This window comes from Procambarus clarkii, chromosome 38, assembly GCF_040958095.1.
Source record: "Procambarus clarkii isolate CNS0578487 chromosome 38, FALCON_Pclarkii_2.0, whole genome shotgun sequence".
In the NCBI taxonomy this organism is placed as follows: Eukaryota; Metazoa; Arthropoda; class Malacostraca; order Decapoda; family Cambaridae; genus Procambarus; species Procambarus clarkii.
In genome coordinates, this window is record NC_091187.1 from 8,189,644 (window position 1) to 8,206,709 (window position 17,066).

Genomic DNA, 17,066 nt, shown 5'->3' on the forward strand with positions numbered 1-17,066 from the left:
AAATCTCTGAATTAGAGGAAATAAAGAGACCATAAACAGCAAACATATAAATGATAAAACATCTAAATAGTTGAGACCGTCTCAAAGCTCTCAAAATGTACTCTCTGGACAGGAGACAAGAATGGTATCAAATAATACATATATGTAAGATACTAGAGGGCCAGGTCCCAAATTTGCACAGCATAATATAACAACATACTGGAGCTAAAGATACAGAAGGAAATTAATAATAGGTGTCATAGGTACAATCAGAGAGCAGAGTCTTAACAGTAGGGGGTTCAAGGGCTGTTTGTTAGGCTAGGCAGGGGTAGACTAGGCTTGGCTAGTGTTGGCTAGGTTATGCTAGGAAGAAGTAGGCTAGGCTGATTTACTCCACCAGTAATTGGCGGTCTGTCTAATTACAAGCTACCACAAGCTACACAAGCTTCACATAGCTTCCTGGCAATATAATAGTAATGAATAAATAAGATATATTTACTCATTATAATGTTGGCACTGAATGTACAACACGAAAAAACATAATTTTAATCTGAAAAAGTATCTTTTTATAAAGAAATTAGACGAAAATAAAGAAATGGTGACACCAAATCAAGTCGACGATCCAAGCATCGGTTAGGTTAGGTTAGGTTAGGTTAGGTTAGGTTAGGTTAGGTTTGGTTTGGTTAAGTTAGGTTAGATTTGGTTAGGTTAGATTTGGTTAGGTTAGATTTGGTTAGGTAAGATTTGGTTAGGTTTGATTAGGTTAGGTTAGGTTAGGTCAGCCTAACATATCATATTTATTCATTACTAACGTATTGCCAGGAAGCTTTGTGAAGCTTGTGAAGCTTGTGGTAGCTTGTGGTAATTAGACAGACCTGTAATTGGGGGGAAAGGGGGGAGGGGGGAACCTCAATATAAGCCTAATTTGTAGCTTCCTGTTCTCCGACACAATGATTTATTTTACGTCAGGCTTTCAGCACAGCCGCATAAAAAACCCTGGTTATTTATTTATTAATATACGAGAAGGTACACTGGGGGTTAAGAGAGAAAATAGGAATAATGATGATTTTACAATCTTGCCCGAAACGCTATGCGTACTAGTGGCTTTAGGTATTGTATGTACTACCTCTATCTATAAATCAAACAGAATGTTTGTACTGTAACTCTGCATCTATATATATATTTTTCCTAAATAAATTATTATTATTATTGTAAAGCCACTAGCACGCATAGCGTTTCGGGCAAAGATCCCGTACCCAGAAGCTGGGTATCTTTGGTTGCCCTGTGACTACTCTTATGACATTCCCTAACAGTATTGTTAAACTAATAACAATGAACAGTAGTTCAATATTACCGGAATAATCCAACTCATGTGGCCATGTTTTTGTTGTGAAAGCCCGGTCGGTCAGTTCGTATACATCATACCTTCTTACGAAGGTTAGAGTCTTAAAAATGTCTTACCATTGCTAAGAAATCATAAGATATAATTATTTACAATAATACACTGGTTGTTTTTGTTGATTTAGGGGCGATGACATGAGTAAACTTGTTATGTTGTGATGATTTAGGGGCAACGAACTGTGGTTATTAGACTATGTTTTGTACATAGGCAAAAAAACAAGATATAATTCTTTTAATTATAACACTAATAACGACAAAAAGTTAATAATTAATGTACTTGTTAAGCAAAATTCGCAATATCTTAGTTTTCTTTAGGAAAAAAAAATAAAAGACATCTGGAAAAAGATCTGCAGACTATGTCTTACATTTTATTCCGTTATTTACACTAAAAGAACAATTAAACGTACACTATCGCCCGTGCCTGGTGCACGAGCACCAGGCACGGGCACCGGGAGCATCCCAGACACTGCCTTAATCGACTGAGATTAAGGCAGTGTTATTTTCATTCCTCTAGAACAAGGAAATCTCATTCTTAAACTGTATAATATGAGCTGCGCAATAATTTTTTGCTGATCTTCAATAAAGAAATTCTGGAGGGCTTGTGCAAGGATTAGGATGAGTTAGCCTAGTTTTTACTGTATATCCGTTTCTGGTTACTCAAGGGTGACACTGACGGGCAACACGAGAATAAATATTTGTATAAATTCCAGTTTCGATCCAATCTACTTGGGGATAGTTTACAAATGTTCGCCATGAAATTTACGTTTTCTCTAATAGCCGAAGAGCTTATTTGAGAAAACAGTATGGCATTGAATCAGCGTGGTAAAACAATTGTATTATTGACACGACGAGTATAATCGACGTAGTTTTCATATATGTTGCCGGTCGAACACATCCTTATGTGACGTTTTATACTTATGTTCTTCTAGAACATTCTTTTGCGAACACATTGGTACAAAAATGAAATACGTACATCGAAAACTAATGTCAGAACAGTGACAAGAGTATACACTTTTAAATATGACCGCTCGATCGCCGATACACTAATTTCATTTGGGGAAATTTATTTTTTCATACGCCGTTGCGCGACAATTATTTATAACTGATATAAATGTTGCAAAAGAAGTTTAGGATTAAGTAACATATTACACATTAAAAAAAAATGAATACATTAATACCTAAACAGTTTGTAAATACAGTGATAAATTGTGCCAAACATTGCACAATATTATTTACTAAGAAGCGTATGACAACTCAAAACGGCATGATTTCAACAGGATTTTTTATAGTGTTCAAAAAACTCTGATTTTAATTATCAAGTATTTGTCACAATGTATTTTATATAATTATGAGGCAGTGAAACGACCAAATTGTTCTGTATTATAAATGCATAATGCTAAATTTCTATATACATAACAGTAAAATAATGACCACCTACATTTAAGGATAACTAGGAAATAGTAACTGGAAACTTTATTTGAACGAAAATTCAATACCAAATTTCTTAGATGTTTTTCTTAATATAAAGATCAACAGTAACGAATCTTATTCATTATGGTCAAATTAACAAAAAAAAAACAATTTTCATTGAGGACCATGTACTAGAGCATGCTTAGTCACTTATATATTAAAAGTATTGTGTTTTTTGAAACATTGGGGTTGTAAACAAACAGAACGGCCTACCCGAAAAGTCGTAACATAAGAAGTTGTACATGTTTGCTAATTTATTATTTGATAAATGATTATTACTAATTTACGACGACTATAAAGGTTTCCCATTAGTTACATTACTGTAGTGTGACTAAATGCTACTACAAAACATATATAAATCCTGGGAAAGTCACAATGACCAGCGACATTAAAGCATAAAAGACTAAATAGTAACAGGAAACTGTCGGCGAACGAAAAATTAATTTCCAAATTTATTAGATGTTTTCCTAAATATAAAGATCGATGGGCTGGAATTTTCTGAATTATGGCCTAATTAAGGCAAAAATATATGTATTTTTACTTGAAGAACATATATCAGAGCATAGTCAGTGAGTTATAGAATAATAAGAGTGTGGTATTTTATTGTATAACAAGAGATAGTCCATGGAAGCGAAAATAGACGTAGTTTAAGACAAAATAACGTCCAAAAACAGCCGTAGAGTCAAACGGCAACTGTTGACGTTCTTTTTAAGAGGACAGGTTGTATCATCCCCTTTTCCTTGATGTGATTTAAACAAAATATCATCGAATTAGGCAATATTTTGCCGTTTTTCCACGTTTCTGTGAATTTTCAGTTTATTGGTATTAATTCATTAAATATACGATAAAAGTGATGCAAACACATAATTGATTAGATAATAACCTTAAACACTTCATCTTCAATCATCTATTTGTTTCTCGTTGAAATACAGAGTAATATATATAAAAGGGGAGAAGTTCGGTTTTTATTGCATATATCGACGTTTCAGCCGGAATAGAGCGGTTTTACGTGTACATCTTCCATCGGTAATATAAACGGAAAATCAGGAACATTTTAGTTCATTCTAATGAAAACACATTGATTTTTATCATTTGTTTTGGAAACAACATTGTCATATGTCATTTCTTGGATCTAAATAATACGAAACCTCGCTTTATGATTCAAAGTTTAAATCCTCAAATTTGGAAAAATATTGACTTTTTTTCACGTTTTTCATATTACGTAAATATATTCATTTTTACCAATATTTCGATACTATTTCATGTAGTATCACAATATGTGATTTGGCTTTCATATATCAGATTTTCGCATAATATTGCATTTTAAGCAAGTTTTCTTGCATTTTGTTTCGATACTATTTCATGTAGTATTTCATATTTTGCCGTTTTTCCACGTTTTTGTGAATTTGCAGTTTATTGTAATTAATTCATTAAATATACGATAAAAATGATGCAAACACATAATTGATTAGATAATAACCTTAAATACTTCATTTTCAATCATCTATTTCTTTCTCGTTAAAATACTTGATAAGATATTGAAAAGGGGAGAATTTCTGTTTTTATTGCATATATTGACGTTTCCGCCGGATTAGAGCGGTTTTACGTATACATCTTCCGTCGGTAATATAAACGGAAAATCAGGAACATTTTTCGTTAATACTAATGAAAACACATTCATTTTTATCATTTGTATTGGAAACAACATTGTCATATGTCTTTTCTTGGATCTAAATAATACGAAACCTCGCTTTATGATTTGAAGTTAAAATCCTCATATAAGGTAAAATAGTGACTTTTTTCACGTTTTTCATGTGGTGTGATTTTACGTAAATATATTCGTTTTTACCAATATTTCGATACTACTTCATGTTTTCTGACGATATGTGATTTGGCCTTCAAATCTCAGAATTTCGCAAATGTTGCATTTTTAAGCACGTTTCTTGCATTTTGTTTCATACTAAAAATCATCGAATTTAGCAATATTTTGACGTTTATCATCTCCCTTTTCCTCTATGTGATTTAAATAAAATATCATCGAAATAGGGAATATTTTGCCGTTTTTCCACGTTTCTGTGAATTTTAAGTTTATTGGTATTAATTCATTAAATATACGATAAAAATGATGCAAACACATAATTGATTAGAAATTAACCTTAAATACCTCATTTTCAATCAACTATTTGTTTTTCGTTAAAATACTGAGTAAGATATTGAAAAGGGGAGAAGTTTGGTTTTTATTGCATATATCGACGTTTCAGCCGGAATAAAGAAGTTTTACGTGTACATCTTCCATCGGTGATATAAACGGAAAATCAGGAACATTCTAGTTAATTCTAATGAAAACACATTGATTTTTATCATTTGTATTGGAAACATTATTGTCATATGTCTTTTCTTGGATCTAAATAATACGAAACCTCGCTCTATGATTCGAAGTTAAAATCCTCAAATTTGGTATAATAGTGACTTTTTTCACGTTTTTCAAGTAGTTTTTTATTACGTAAGTGTATTCATTTTTTACCAATATTTCGATACTATTTCATGTAGTATCACGATATGTGATTTGGCCTTCATATCTCAGAATTTCGCATAATATTGCATTTTAAGCAAGTTTTCTTGCATTTTGTTTCGTACTAAAAATCATCGAATATAGTAATATTTTGACGTTTATCATCTCCCTTTTCCTTTATGTGATGTAAACAAAATATCATCGAATGAGGCAATATTTTGCCGTTTTTTCCACGTTTTTGCGAATTTCCAGTTTATTGGTATAAATTCATTAAATATGTATGATAAATATGACGCAAACACATAATTGATTAGATAATAACCTTAAATACTTCATTTTCAATCATCTATTTGTTTCTCGTTAAAATACTGAGTAAGATATTGAAAAGGGGAGAAGTTCGGTTTTTATTGCATATATCGACGTTTCAGCCGGAATAGAGCGGTTTTACGTGTACATCGGTAATATAAACGGAATATCAGGAACATTTTAGTTCATTATAATGAAAACACATTGTTTTTTTTATCATTTGAATTGGAAACAACATTGTCATATGTCTTTTCTTGGATCTAAATAGTACGAAACCTCGCTTTATGATTCGAAGTTAAAATCCTCAAATTTGGAATTATATTGACTTTTTTCAAGTTTTTCATGTAGTTTGATATTACGTAAATATATACATTTTTACCAATATTTCGATACTATTTTATATAGTATCACAATATGTGATTTGGCTTTCATATTTCAGATTTTCGCATAATATTGCATTTTAAGCAAGTTTTCTTGCATTTTGTTTCGTACTAAACATCATTGAATTTAGCAATATTTTGACGTTAATCATCCCCTTTTCCTTTATGTGATTTAAACAAAATATCATCGAATTAGGCAATATTTTGCCGTTTTTCCACGTTTCTGTGAATTTTCAGTTTATTGGTATTAATTCATTAAATATACGATAAAAATGATTCAAACACATAATTGATTAGATAATAACCTTAAACACTTCATCTTCAATCATCTATTTGTTTCTCGTTGAAATACTGAGTTATATATATAAAAGGGGAGAAGTTCGGTTTTTATTGCATATATCGACGTTTCAGCCGGAATAGAGCGGATTTACGTGTACATCTTCCATCGGTAATATAAACGGAAAATCAGGAACATTTTAGTTCATTCTAATGAAAACACATTGTTTATTATCATTTGTATTGGAAACTATATTGTCATATGTCTTTTCTTGGATCTAAATAATACGAAACCTCGCTTTATGATTCGAAATTAAAATCCTCAAATTTGGTTTAATAGTGACTTTTTTCATGTAGTTTGATATTACGTATATATATTCATTTTCACCAATATTTCGGTACTATTTCATGTAGTATCACGATATGTGATTTGGCCTACAAATCTCAGAATATCGCGTAATATTGCATTTTAAGATAGTTTTCTTGCATTTTGTTTCGTACTAAAAATCATCGAATTTAGTAATATTTTGACGTTTATCATTCCCCTTTTCCTTGATGTGATATAAACAAAATATCATCGAATTAGGCAATATTTTGCTGTTTTTTCCACGTTTTTGTGAATTTCCAGTTTATGGGTATTATTTCATTATATATACGATCAAAATGATACAAAAACATAATTGATTAGATAATAACCTTAAATACTTCATTTTCAATCATCTATTTGTTTCTCGTCAAAATACTGAGTAAGATATTGAAAAGGGGAGAAGTTCGGTTTTTATTGCATATATCGACGTTTCAGCCGGAATAGAGCGGTTTTACGTGTACATCGGTAATATAAACGGAAAATCAGGAACATTTTAGTTAATTATAATGAAAACACATTGATTTTTATCATTTGTATTGGAAACAACATTGTCATATGTCTTTTCTTGGATCTAAATAATACGAAACCTCTCTTTATGATTGGAAGGTAAAATCCTCAAATATATAATAATATTGACTTTTTTCACGTTTTTCATGTAGTTTGATGTTACGTAAATATATTCATTTTTACCAATATTTCGATACTATTTCATGTAGTATCACGATATGTGATTTGGCTTTCATATCTCAGATTTTCGCATAATATTGCATTTTAAGCAAGTTTTCTTGCATTTTGTTTCGTACTAAACATCATTGAATTTAGCAATATTTTGATGTTTATCATCCCCTTTTCCTTTATGTAATTTAAACAAAATATCATCGAATTAGGCAATATTTTGCCGTTTTTCCACGTTTCTGTGAATTTTCAGTTTATTATAATTAATTCATTAAATATACGATAAAAATGATGCAAACACATAATTGATTAGATAATAACCTTAAATACTTCATTTTCAATCATCTATTTGTTTCTCGTTAAAATACTTGATAAGATATTGAAAAAGGGCGAATTTCTGTTTTTATTGCATATATTGACGTCTCAGCCGGATTAGAGCGGTTTTACGTGTATATCTTCCGTCGGTAATATAAACGGAAAATCAGGGGCATTTTTCGTTAATACTAATGAAAAAACATTCATTTAAACAACATTGTCATATGTCTTTTCTTTGATCTAAATAATATGAAACCTCGCTCTATGATTTGAAGTTAAAATCCTCAAATATGGTAAAATAGTTACTTCTTTCACGTTTTTCATGTGGTGCGATTTTACGTATATATATTCGTTTTTACCAATATTTCGATACTACTTCATGTTTTCTGACCATATGTGATTTGGCCTTCAAATCTCAGAATTTCGCAAATGTTGCATTTTTAAGCAAGTTTCTTGCATTTTGTTTCGTACTAAAAATCATCGAATTCAGCAATATTTTGACGTTTATCATCCCTCTTTTCCTTGATGTGATTTAAACAAAATATCATCGAATTAGGCAATATTTTGCCGTTTTTGCACGTTTCTGTGAATTTTCAGTTTATTGGTATTAATTCATTAAATATACGATAAAAATTATGCAAACACATAATTGATTAGATAATAACCTTAAATACTTCATCTTCAATCAACTATTTGTTTCTCATTGAAATACTGAGTAATATATTGAAAAGGGGAGAAGTTCGGTTTTTATTGCATATATCGACGTTTAAGCCGGAATAGAGCGGTTTTACGTGTACATCTTCCATCGGTAATATAAACGGAAAATCAGGAACATTTTAGTTCATTCTAATGAAAACACATTGTTTTTTTATCATTTGAATTGGAAACAACATTTTCATATGTCTTTTCTTGGATCTAAATAATACGAAACCTCGCTTTATGATTCGAAGTTAAAATCCTCAAATTTGGAATTATATTGACTTTTTTCAAGTTTTTCATGTAGTTTGATATTACGTAAATATATACATTTTTACCAATATTTCGATACTATTTTATATAGTATCACAATATGTGATTTGGCTTTCATATTTCAGATTTTCGCATAATATTGCATTTTAAACAAGTTTTCTTGCATTTTGTTTCGTACTAAACATCATTGAATTTAGCAATATTTTGACGTTAATCATCCCCTTTTCCTTTATGTGATTTAAACAAAATATCATCGAATTAGGCAATATTTTGCCGTTTTTCCACGTTTCTGTGAATTTTCAGTTTATTGGTATTAATTCATTAAATATACGATAAAAATGATTCAAACACATAATTGATAAGATAATAACCTTAAACACTTCATCTTCAATCATCTATTTGTTTCTCGTTGAAATACTGAGTAATATATATAAAAGGGGAGAAGTTCGGTTTTTATTGCATATATCGACGTTTCAGCCGGAATAGAGCGGATTTACGTGTACATCTTCCATCGGTAATATAAACGGAAAATCAGGAACATTTTAGTTAATTCTAATGAAAACACATTGTTTATTATCATTTGTATTGGAAACTATATTGTCATATGTCTTTTCTTGGATCTAAATAATACGAAACCTCGCTTTATGATTCGAAATTAAAATCCTCAAATTTGGTTTTATAGTGACTTTTTTCACGTTTTTCATGTAGTTTGATATTACGTATATATATTCATTTTCACCAATATTTCGGTACTATTTCATGTAGTATCACGATATGTGATTTGGCCTACAAATCTCAGAATATCGCGTAATATTGCATTTTAAGATAGTTTTCTTGCATTTTGTTTCGTACTAAAAATCATCGAATTTAGTAATATTTTGACGTTTATCATTCCCCTTTTCCTTGATGTGATATAAACAAAATATCATCGAATTAGGCAATATTTTGCTGTTTTTTCCACGTTTTTGTGAATTTCCAGTTTATGGGTATTATTTCATTATATATACGATCAAAATGATAAAAAAACATAATTGATTAGATAATAACCTTAAATACTTCATTTGCAATCATCTATTTGTTTCTCGTCAAAATACTGAGTAAGATATTGAAAAGGGGAGAAGTTCGGTTTTTATTGCATATATCGACGTTTCAGCCGGAATAGAGCGGTTTTACGTGTACATCGGTAATATAAACGGAAAATCAGGAACATTTTAGTTAATTCTAATGAAAACACATTGATTTTTATCATTTGTATTGGAAACAACATTGTCATATGTCTTTTCTTGGATCTAAATAATACGAAACCTCGCTTTATGATTGGAAGGTAAAATCCTCAAATATATAATAATATTATATATTATATAACAAGTCACAACCAAAAGGCTCAACAATCCCTGGCTTACAAAGGGAATACTTAAATCTATTAATAAAAAACATGACCTTGAGAAGAAGTATAGGTTAGGAATTGTCTCCAAAGAATTCTCAAAGAATTACTCATTATTGCTATCTAAGATAATTAGACGAGCCAAAACTAAATACTACGAAGATAAATTTACCCAAATAAAGAGCAACATTAAACAAACTTGGAGAACAATTTCACAAATATTGGGATCAAAGAAGTCTATAATTAACAAACCAACACTCCTGTCTAATAACGATGGTCAGCTTTCAGCCTCGGATTCTGCTACTGAGTTCAATAGGTTCTTCTCTTTCATTGGTTCATCCCTTGCTAATGATATTCCATCTTCCAGTACTGACATTAAGGACTATCTTACAGGTAACTATCCACAGTCTCTGTACCTAAAGCCTATTAATTCCACTGACGTCAATGAGATAATCCTTTCCCTTAAAACCAAGTCTGGTGCCCTTGAGGAGATACCAACTTTAATTTACAAAAAAGCCTCCAGATCTTTAGCCCCTGCTATTGCTTTGCTCTTCAACAAGTCACTTGAACTCCAAACCTTTCCAGATATTCTAAAAAAAGCGAGAGTAACGCCTGTCCACAAATGTGGTGATCTCACAGATGTTAACAACTACAGACCTATATCAATCCTGCCAAACTTGTCAAAAATTTTTGAAAAACTAATCTATAAGCAGCTTTACTCATATCTAGCCAAACTCAATATACTAAGCCCTTGCCAATATGGCTTCAGGCCCAAAAAGGCCAGGCGTGCACTAACGATGCACTTATTAGTATGCTTAACTCGATTCATACAGCTCTTGATCAAAATGAGTTCCCTGTTGGGTTATTTGTGGACCTGCGTAAAGCTTTCGATACTGTCAACCACCAAAACCTTCTTCTTAAATTACATCATTATGGAGTCAGAGGACACTCCCTACAATACCTCAAATCCTACCTTACTGACAGGCTCCAATATGTTTCTGTGAATAATACAATTTCTCCCACCCTACCCATCAACATTGGTGTTCCCCAGGGCAGCATACTTGGCCCTCTCCTCTTTCTCATCTACATTAATGACCTTCCAAATGCCTCCCAACACCTCAAACCAATTCTATTTGCTGATGACACAACCTTCATTTACTCCAGTCCTGATCCCCTTGCTCTAAATGCCACAGTAAATACTGAGCTTAATAAAGTCCATCTGTGGCTAACTGCCAACAAACTCACCCTTAACATTGACAAAACTTTCTATATTCTGTTTGACAATAAATCCTCTAATCAAATAAATCTCAAAATAAACAATACCCAAATTTGTAACAAATTAGATGGCAAATTCCTTGGCATTCTCATTGACCACAAGCTGAATTTCCAGGGACACATTCTAAACATATCAAAAAAAGTTTCAAAAACTGTGGGCATTCTTTCTAAGATCAGATATTATGTACCACGCCCTGCCCTGGTGACTCTCTATTACTCCCTTATCTATCCATATCTCAGCTATGGTATTTGTGCTTGGGGCTCTACTACCCAAAATCACTTACGTCCTCTAATTACTCAACACAAAGCTGCTATTAGGACAATATCCAATTCTGGCCCCAGACATCACTCGGTACCCCTACTCAAATCTCTGAATATGTTAGACATTAAGTCACTGCACATTCTCTCATGTGTATTATACATATATAAAACGCTAAACTATAATGCCAATCCTGATCTCAAAAGCTTCATAGAAGGTTGTAACAGAACGCATGAGCACCACACCAGAAATAAATACAGTTTTGATATTCCTAGAGTACGACTTAATCAAACTAGAAATGCTCTACAAATCAAGGGGCCCAGAATGTGGAATGACCTTCCCAACCATGTTAAAGACTGTACCTCTCTCAACCAGTTTAAGTTAAAAGTGAAGCTATACCTAATAAATTCCCTGTAACCTACCTTACCCTTCTTTTGTCAACCAATGTCTGTTTTTTTCTTTAAAGAGCGCTGTTTGTCGACATAATTGTATTTGTGCTGCTTTTTCATCTATGTTTTCATTTCTTGTTTTCATTCTACTCATTATGTTCAATTAGTATTAAGCTTGTCATTTAAGTTTATCATGCCCGAAACGCTTTGCGTAATAGTGGCTTTAGGCATTGTATGTACTAGCTCTACCTATAAGTCAAACAATCCTTGTAAATATTTATTGTATGTATGTACCTTACCTAAATAAAATTGTATTGTATTGTATTGTAAATTGTATTGACTTTTTTCACGTTTTTCATGTAGTTTGATGTTACGTAAATATATTCATTTTTACCAATATTTCGATACTATTTCATGTAGTATCACGATATGTGATTTGGCTTTCATATCTCAGATTTTCGCATAATATTGCATTTTAAGCAAGTTTTCTTGCATTTTGTTTCGTACTAAACATCATTGAATTTAGCAATATTTTGACGTTCATGATCCCCTTTTCCTTTATGTGATTTACACAAAATTTCATCGAGTTAGGCAATATTTTGCCGTTTTTCCACGTTTCTGTGAATATTCAGTTTATTGTTATTAATTCATTAAATATACGATAAAAATGATGCAAACACATAATTGATTAGAAATTAACCTTAAATACCTCATTTTCAATCAACTATTTGTTTTTCGTTAAAATACTGAGTAAGATATTGAAAAGGGGAGAAGTTTGGTTTTTATTGCATATATCGACGTTTCAGCCGGAATAAAGAAGTTTTACGTGTACATCTTCCATCGGTGATATAAACGGAAAATCAGGAACATTCTAGTTAATTCTAATGAAAACACATTGATTTTTATCATTTGTATTGGAAACATTATTGTCATATGTCTTTTCTTGGATCTAAATAATACGAAACCTCGCTCTATGATTCGAAGTTAAAATCCTCAAATTTGGTATAATAGTGACTTTTTTCACGTTTTTCAAGTAGTTTTTTATTACGTAAGTGTATTCATTTTTTACCAATATTTCGATACTATTTCATGTAGTATCACGATATGTGATTTGGCCTTCATATCTCAGAATTTCGCATAATATTGCATTTTAAGCAAGTTTTCTTGCATTTTATTTCGTACTAAAATCATCGTATTTAGTAATATTTTGACTTTTATCATCCCCCTTTTCCTTTATGTGATATAAACAAAATATCATGGAATTTGGCAATATTTTGCTGTTTTTTCCACGTTTTTGTGAATTTTCAGTTTATTGGTATAAATTCATTAAATATACGATAAAAATGATGCAAACACATATTTGATTAGAAATTAACCTTAAATACCTCATTTTCAATCACCTATTTGTTTCTCGTTAAAATACTGAGTAAGATATTGAAAAGGAGAGAAGTTCGGTTTTTATTGCATATATCGACGTTTCAGCCGGAATAGAGCGGTTTTACGTGTACATCTTCCATCGGTAATATAAACGGAAAATCAGGAACATTTTAGTTAATTCTAATGAAAACACATTGATTTTTATCATTTGTATTTGAAACAACATTGTCATATGTCTTTTCTTGGATCTAAATAATACGAAACCTCGCTTTATGATTTGAAGTTAAAATCCTCAAATTTGGTATAATAGTGACTTTTGTCACGTTTTCCATGTAGTTTGATATTACGTAAATATATTCATTTTCACCAATATTTTGATACTATTACATGTAGTATCACGATATGTGATTTGGCCTTCAAATCTCAGATTATCGCATAATATTGCATTTTAAGCAAGTTTTCTTGCATTTTGTTTTGTACTAAAATCATCGTATTTAGTAATATTTTGACGTTTATCATCCCCCTTTTCCTTTATGTGATATAAACAAAATATCATGGAATTAGGCAATATTATGCTGTTTTTTCCACGTTTTTGTGAATTTCCAGTTTATTGGTATAAATTCATTAAATATACGATAAAAATGATGCAAACACATATTTGGTTAGAAATTAACCTTAAATACCTCATTTTCAATCAACTATTTGTGTCTCGTTAAAATACTGAGTAAGATATTGAAAAGGAGAGAAGTTCGGGTTTTATTGCATATAATGAAGTTTCAGCCGGAATAAAGCAGTTTTACGTGTACATCTTCCATCGGTGATATAAACGGAAAATCAGGAACATTCTAGTTAATTCTAATGAAAACACATTGATTTTTATCATTTGTATTTGAAACAACATTGTCATATGTCTTTTCTTGGATCTAAATAATACGAAACCTCGCTCTATAATTCGAAGTTAAAATCCTCAAATTTGGTATAATAGTGACTTTTTTCACGTTTTTCAAGTAGTTTTATATTACGTAAGTATATTCATTTTTTACCAATATTTCGATACTATTTCATGTAGTATCACGATATGTGATTTGGCCTTCATATCTCAGAATTTCGCATAATATTGCATTTTAAGCAAGTTTTCTTGCATTTTGTTTCGTACTAAAAATCATCGAATATAGTAATATTTTGACGTTTATCATCTCCCTTTTCCTTTATGTGATATAAACAAAATATCATCGAATCAGGCAATATTTTGCTGTTTTTCCACGTTTTTGTGAATTTCCAGTTTATTGGTATAAATTCATTAAATATACGATAAAAATGATACAAACACATAATTGATTAGATAATAACCTTAAATACTTCATTTTCAATCATCTATTTGTTTCTCGTTAAAATACTGAGTAAGATATTGAAAACGGGAGAAGTTCGGTTTTTATTGCATATATCGACGTTTCAGCCGGAATAGAGCTGTTTTACGTGTACATCTTCCATCGGTAATATAAACGGAAAATCAGGAACATTTTAGTTAATTCTAATAAAAACACATTGATTTTTATCATTTGTATTTGAAACAACATTGTCATGTCTTTTCTTGGATCTAAATAATACGAAACCTCGCTTTATGATTCGAAGTTAAAATCCTCAAATTTGGAATAATATTGACTTTTTTCACGTTTTTCATGTAGTTAGATATTACGTAAATATATTCATTTTTACCAATATATCGATTCTATTTTATGGAGTATCACAATATGTGATTTGGCTTTCATATATCAGATTTTCGCATAATATTGCATTTTAAGCAAGTTTTCTTGCATTTTGTTTCGTACTAAACATCATTGAATTTAGCAATATTTTGACGTTTATCATCCCCTTTTCCTTTATGTAATTTAAACAAAATATCATCGAATTAGGCAATATTTTGCCGTTTTTCCACGTTTCTGTGAATTTTCAGTTTATTATAATTAATTCATTAAATATACGATAAAAATGATGCAAACACATAATTGATTAGATAATAACCTTAAATACTTCATTTTCAATCATCTATTTGTTTCTCGTTAAAATACTTGATAAGATATTGATAAAGGGCGAATTTCTGTTTTTATTGCATATATTGACGTCTCAGCCGGATTAGAGCGGTTTTACGTGTATATCTTCCGTCGGTAATATAAACGGAAAATCAGGGGCATTTTTCGTTAATACTAATGAAAAAACATTCATTTAAACAACATTGTCATATGTCTTTTCTTGGATCTAAATAATATGAAACCTCGCGCTATGATTTGAAGTTAAAATCCTCAAATATGGTAAAATAGTTACTTCTTTCACGTTTTTCATGTGGTGCGATTTTACGTAAATATATTCGTTTTTACCAATATTTCGATACTACTTCATGTTTTCTGACCATATGTGATTTGGCCTTCAAATCTCAGAATTTCGCAAATGTTGCATTTTTAAGCAAGTTTCTTGCATTTTGTTTCGTACTAAAAATCATCGAATTCAGCAATATTTTAACGTTTATCATCCCTCTTTTCCTTGATGTGATTTAAACAAAATATCATCGAATTAGGCAATATTTTGCCGTTTTTGCACGTTTCTGTGAATTTTCAGTTTATTGGTATTAATTCATTAAATATACGATAAAAATAATGCAAACACATAATTGATTAGATAATAACCTTAAATACTTCATCTTCAATCAACTATTTGTTTCTCATTGAAATACTGAGTAATATATTGAAAAGGGGAGAAGTTCGGTTTTTATTGCATATATCGACGTTTCAGCCGGAATAGAGCGGTTTTACGTGTACATCTTCCATCGGTAATATAAACGGAAAATCAGGAACATTTTAGTTCATTCTAATGAAAACACATTGTTTTTTTATCATTTGAATTGGAAACCAACATTGTCATATGTCTTTTCTTGGATCTAAATAATACGAAACCTCGCTTTATGATTCGAAGTTAAAATCCTCAAATTTGGAATAATATTGAATTTTCAAGTTTTTCATGTAGTTTGATATTACGTAAATATATACATTTTTACCAATATATCGATACTATTTCATATAGCATCACAATATGTGATTTGGCTTTCATATTTCAGATTTTCGCATAATATTGCATTTTAAGCAAGTTTTCTTGCATTTTGTTTCGTACTAAACATCAATGAATTTAGCAATATTTTGACGTTTATCATCCACTTTTCCTTTATGTGATTTAAACAAAATATCATCGAATTAGGCAATATTTTGCCGTTTTTCCACGTTTCTGTGAATTTTCAGTTTATTGGTATTAATTAATTAAATATACGATAAAAATGATTCAAACATAATTGATAAGATAATAACCTTAAACACTTCATCTTCAATCATCTATTAGTTTCTCGTTGAAATACTGAGTAATATATATAAAAGGGGAGAAGTTCGGTTTTTATTGCATATATCGACGTTTCAGCCGGAATAGAGCGGATTTACGTGTACATCTTCCATCGGTAATATAAACGGAAAATCAGGAACATTTTAGTTAATTCTAATGAAAACACATTGTTTATTATCATTTGTATTGGAAACTATATTGTCATATGTCTTTTCTTGGATCTAAATAATACGAAACCTCGCTTTATGATTCGAAATTAAAATCCTCAAATTTGGTTTTATAGTGACTTTTTTCACGTTTTTCATGTAGTTTGATATTACGTATATATATTCATTTTCACCAATATTTCGG

General features: G+C 30.6%; 1 protein-coding gene across 1 annotated transcript in view; it reads right to left on the minus strand.

Moving 5' to 3' along the window:
- LOC123750129 (uncharacterized) overlaps window positions 1-17,066 on the minus strand; it is a 175,886-nt gene that overhangs the window by 16,306 nt on the left and 142,514 nt on the right. The window lies entirely within an intron of this gene.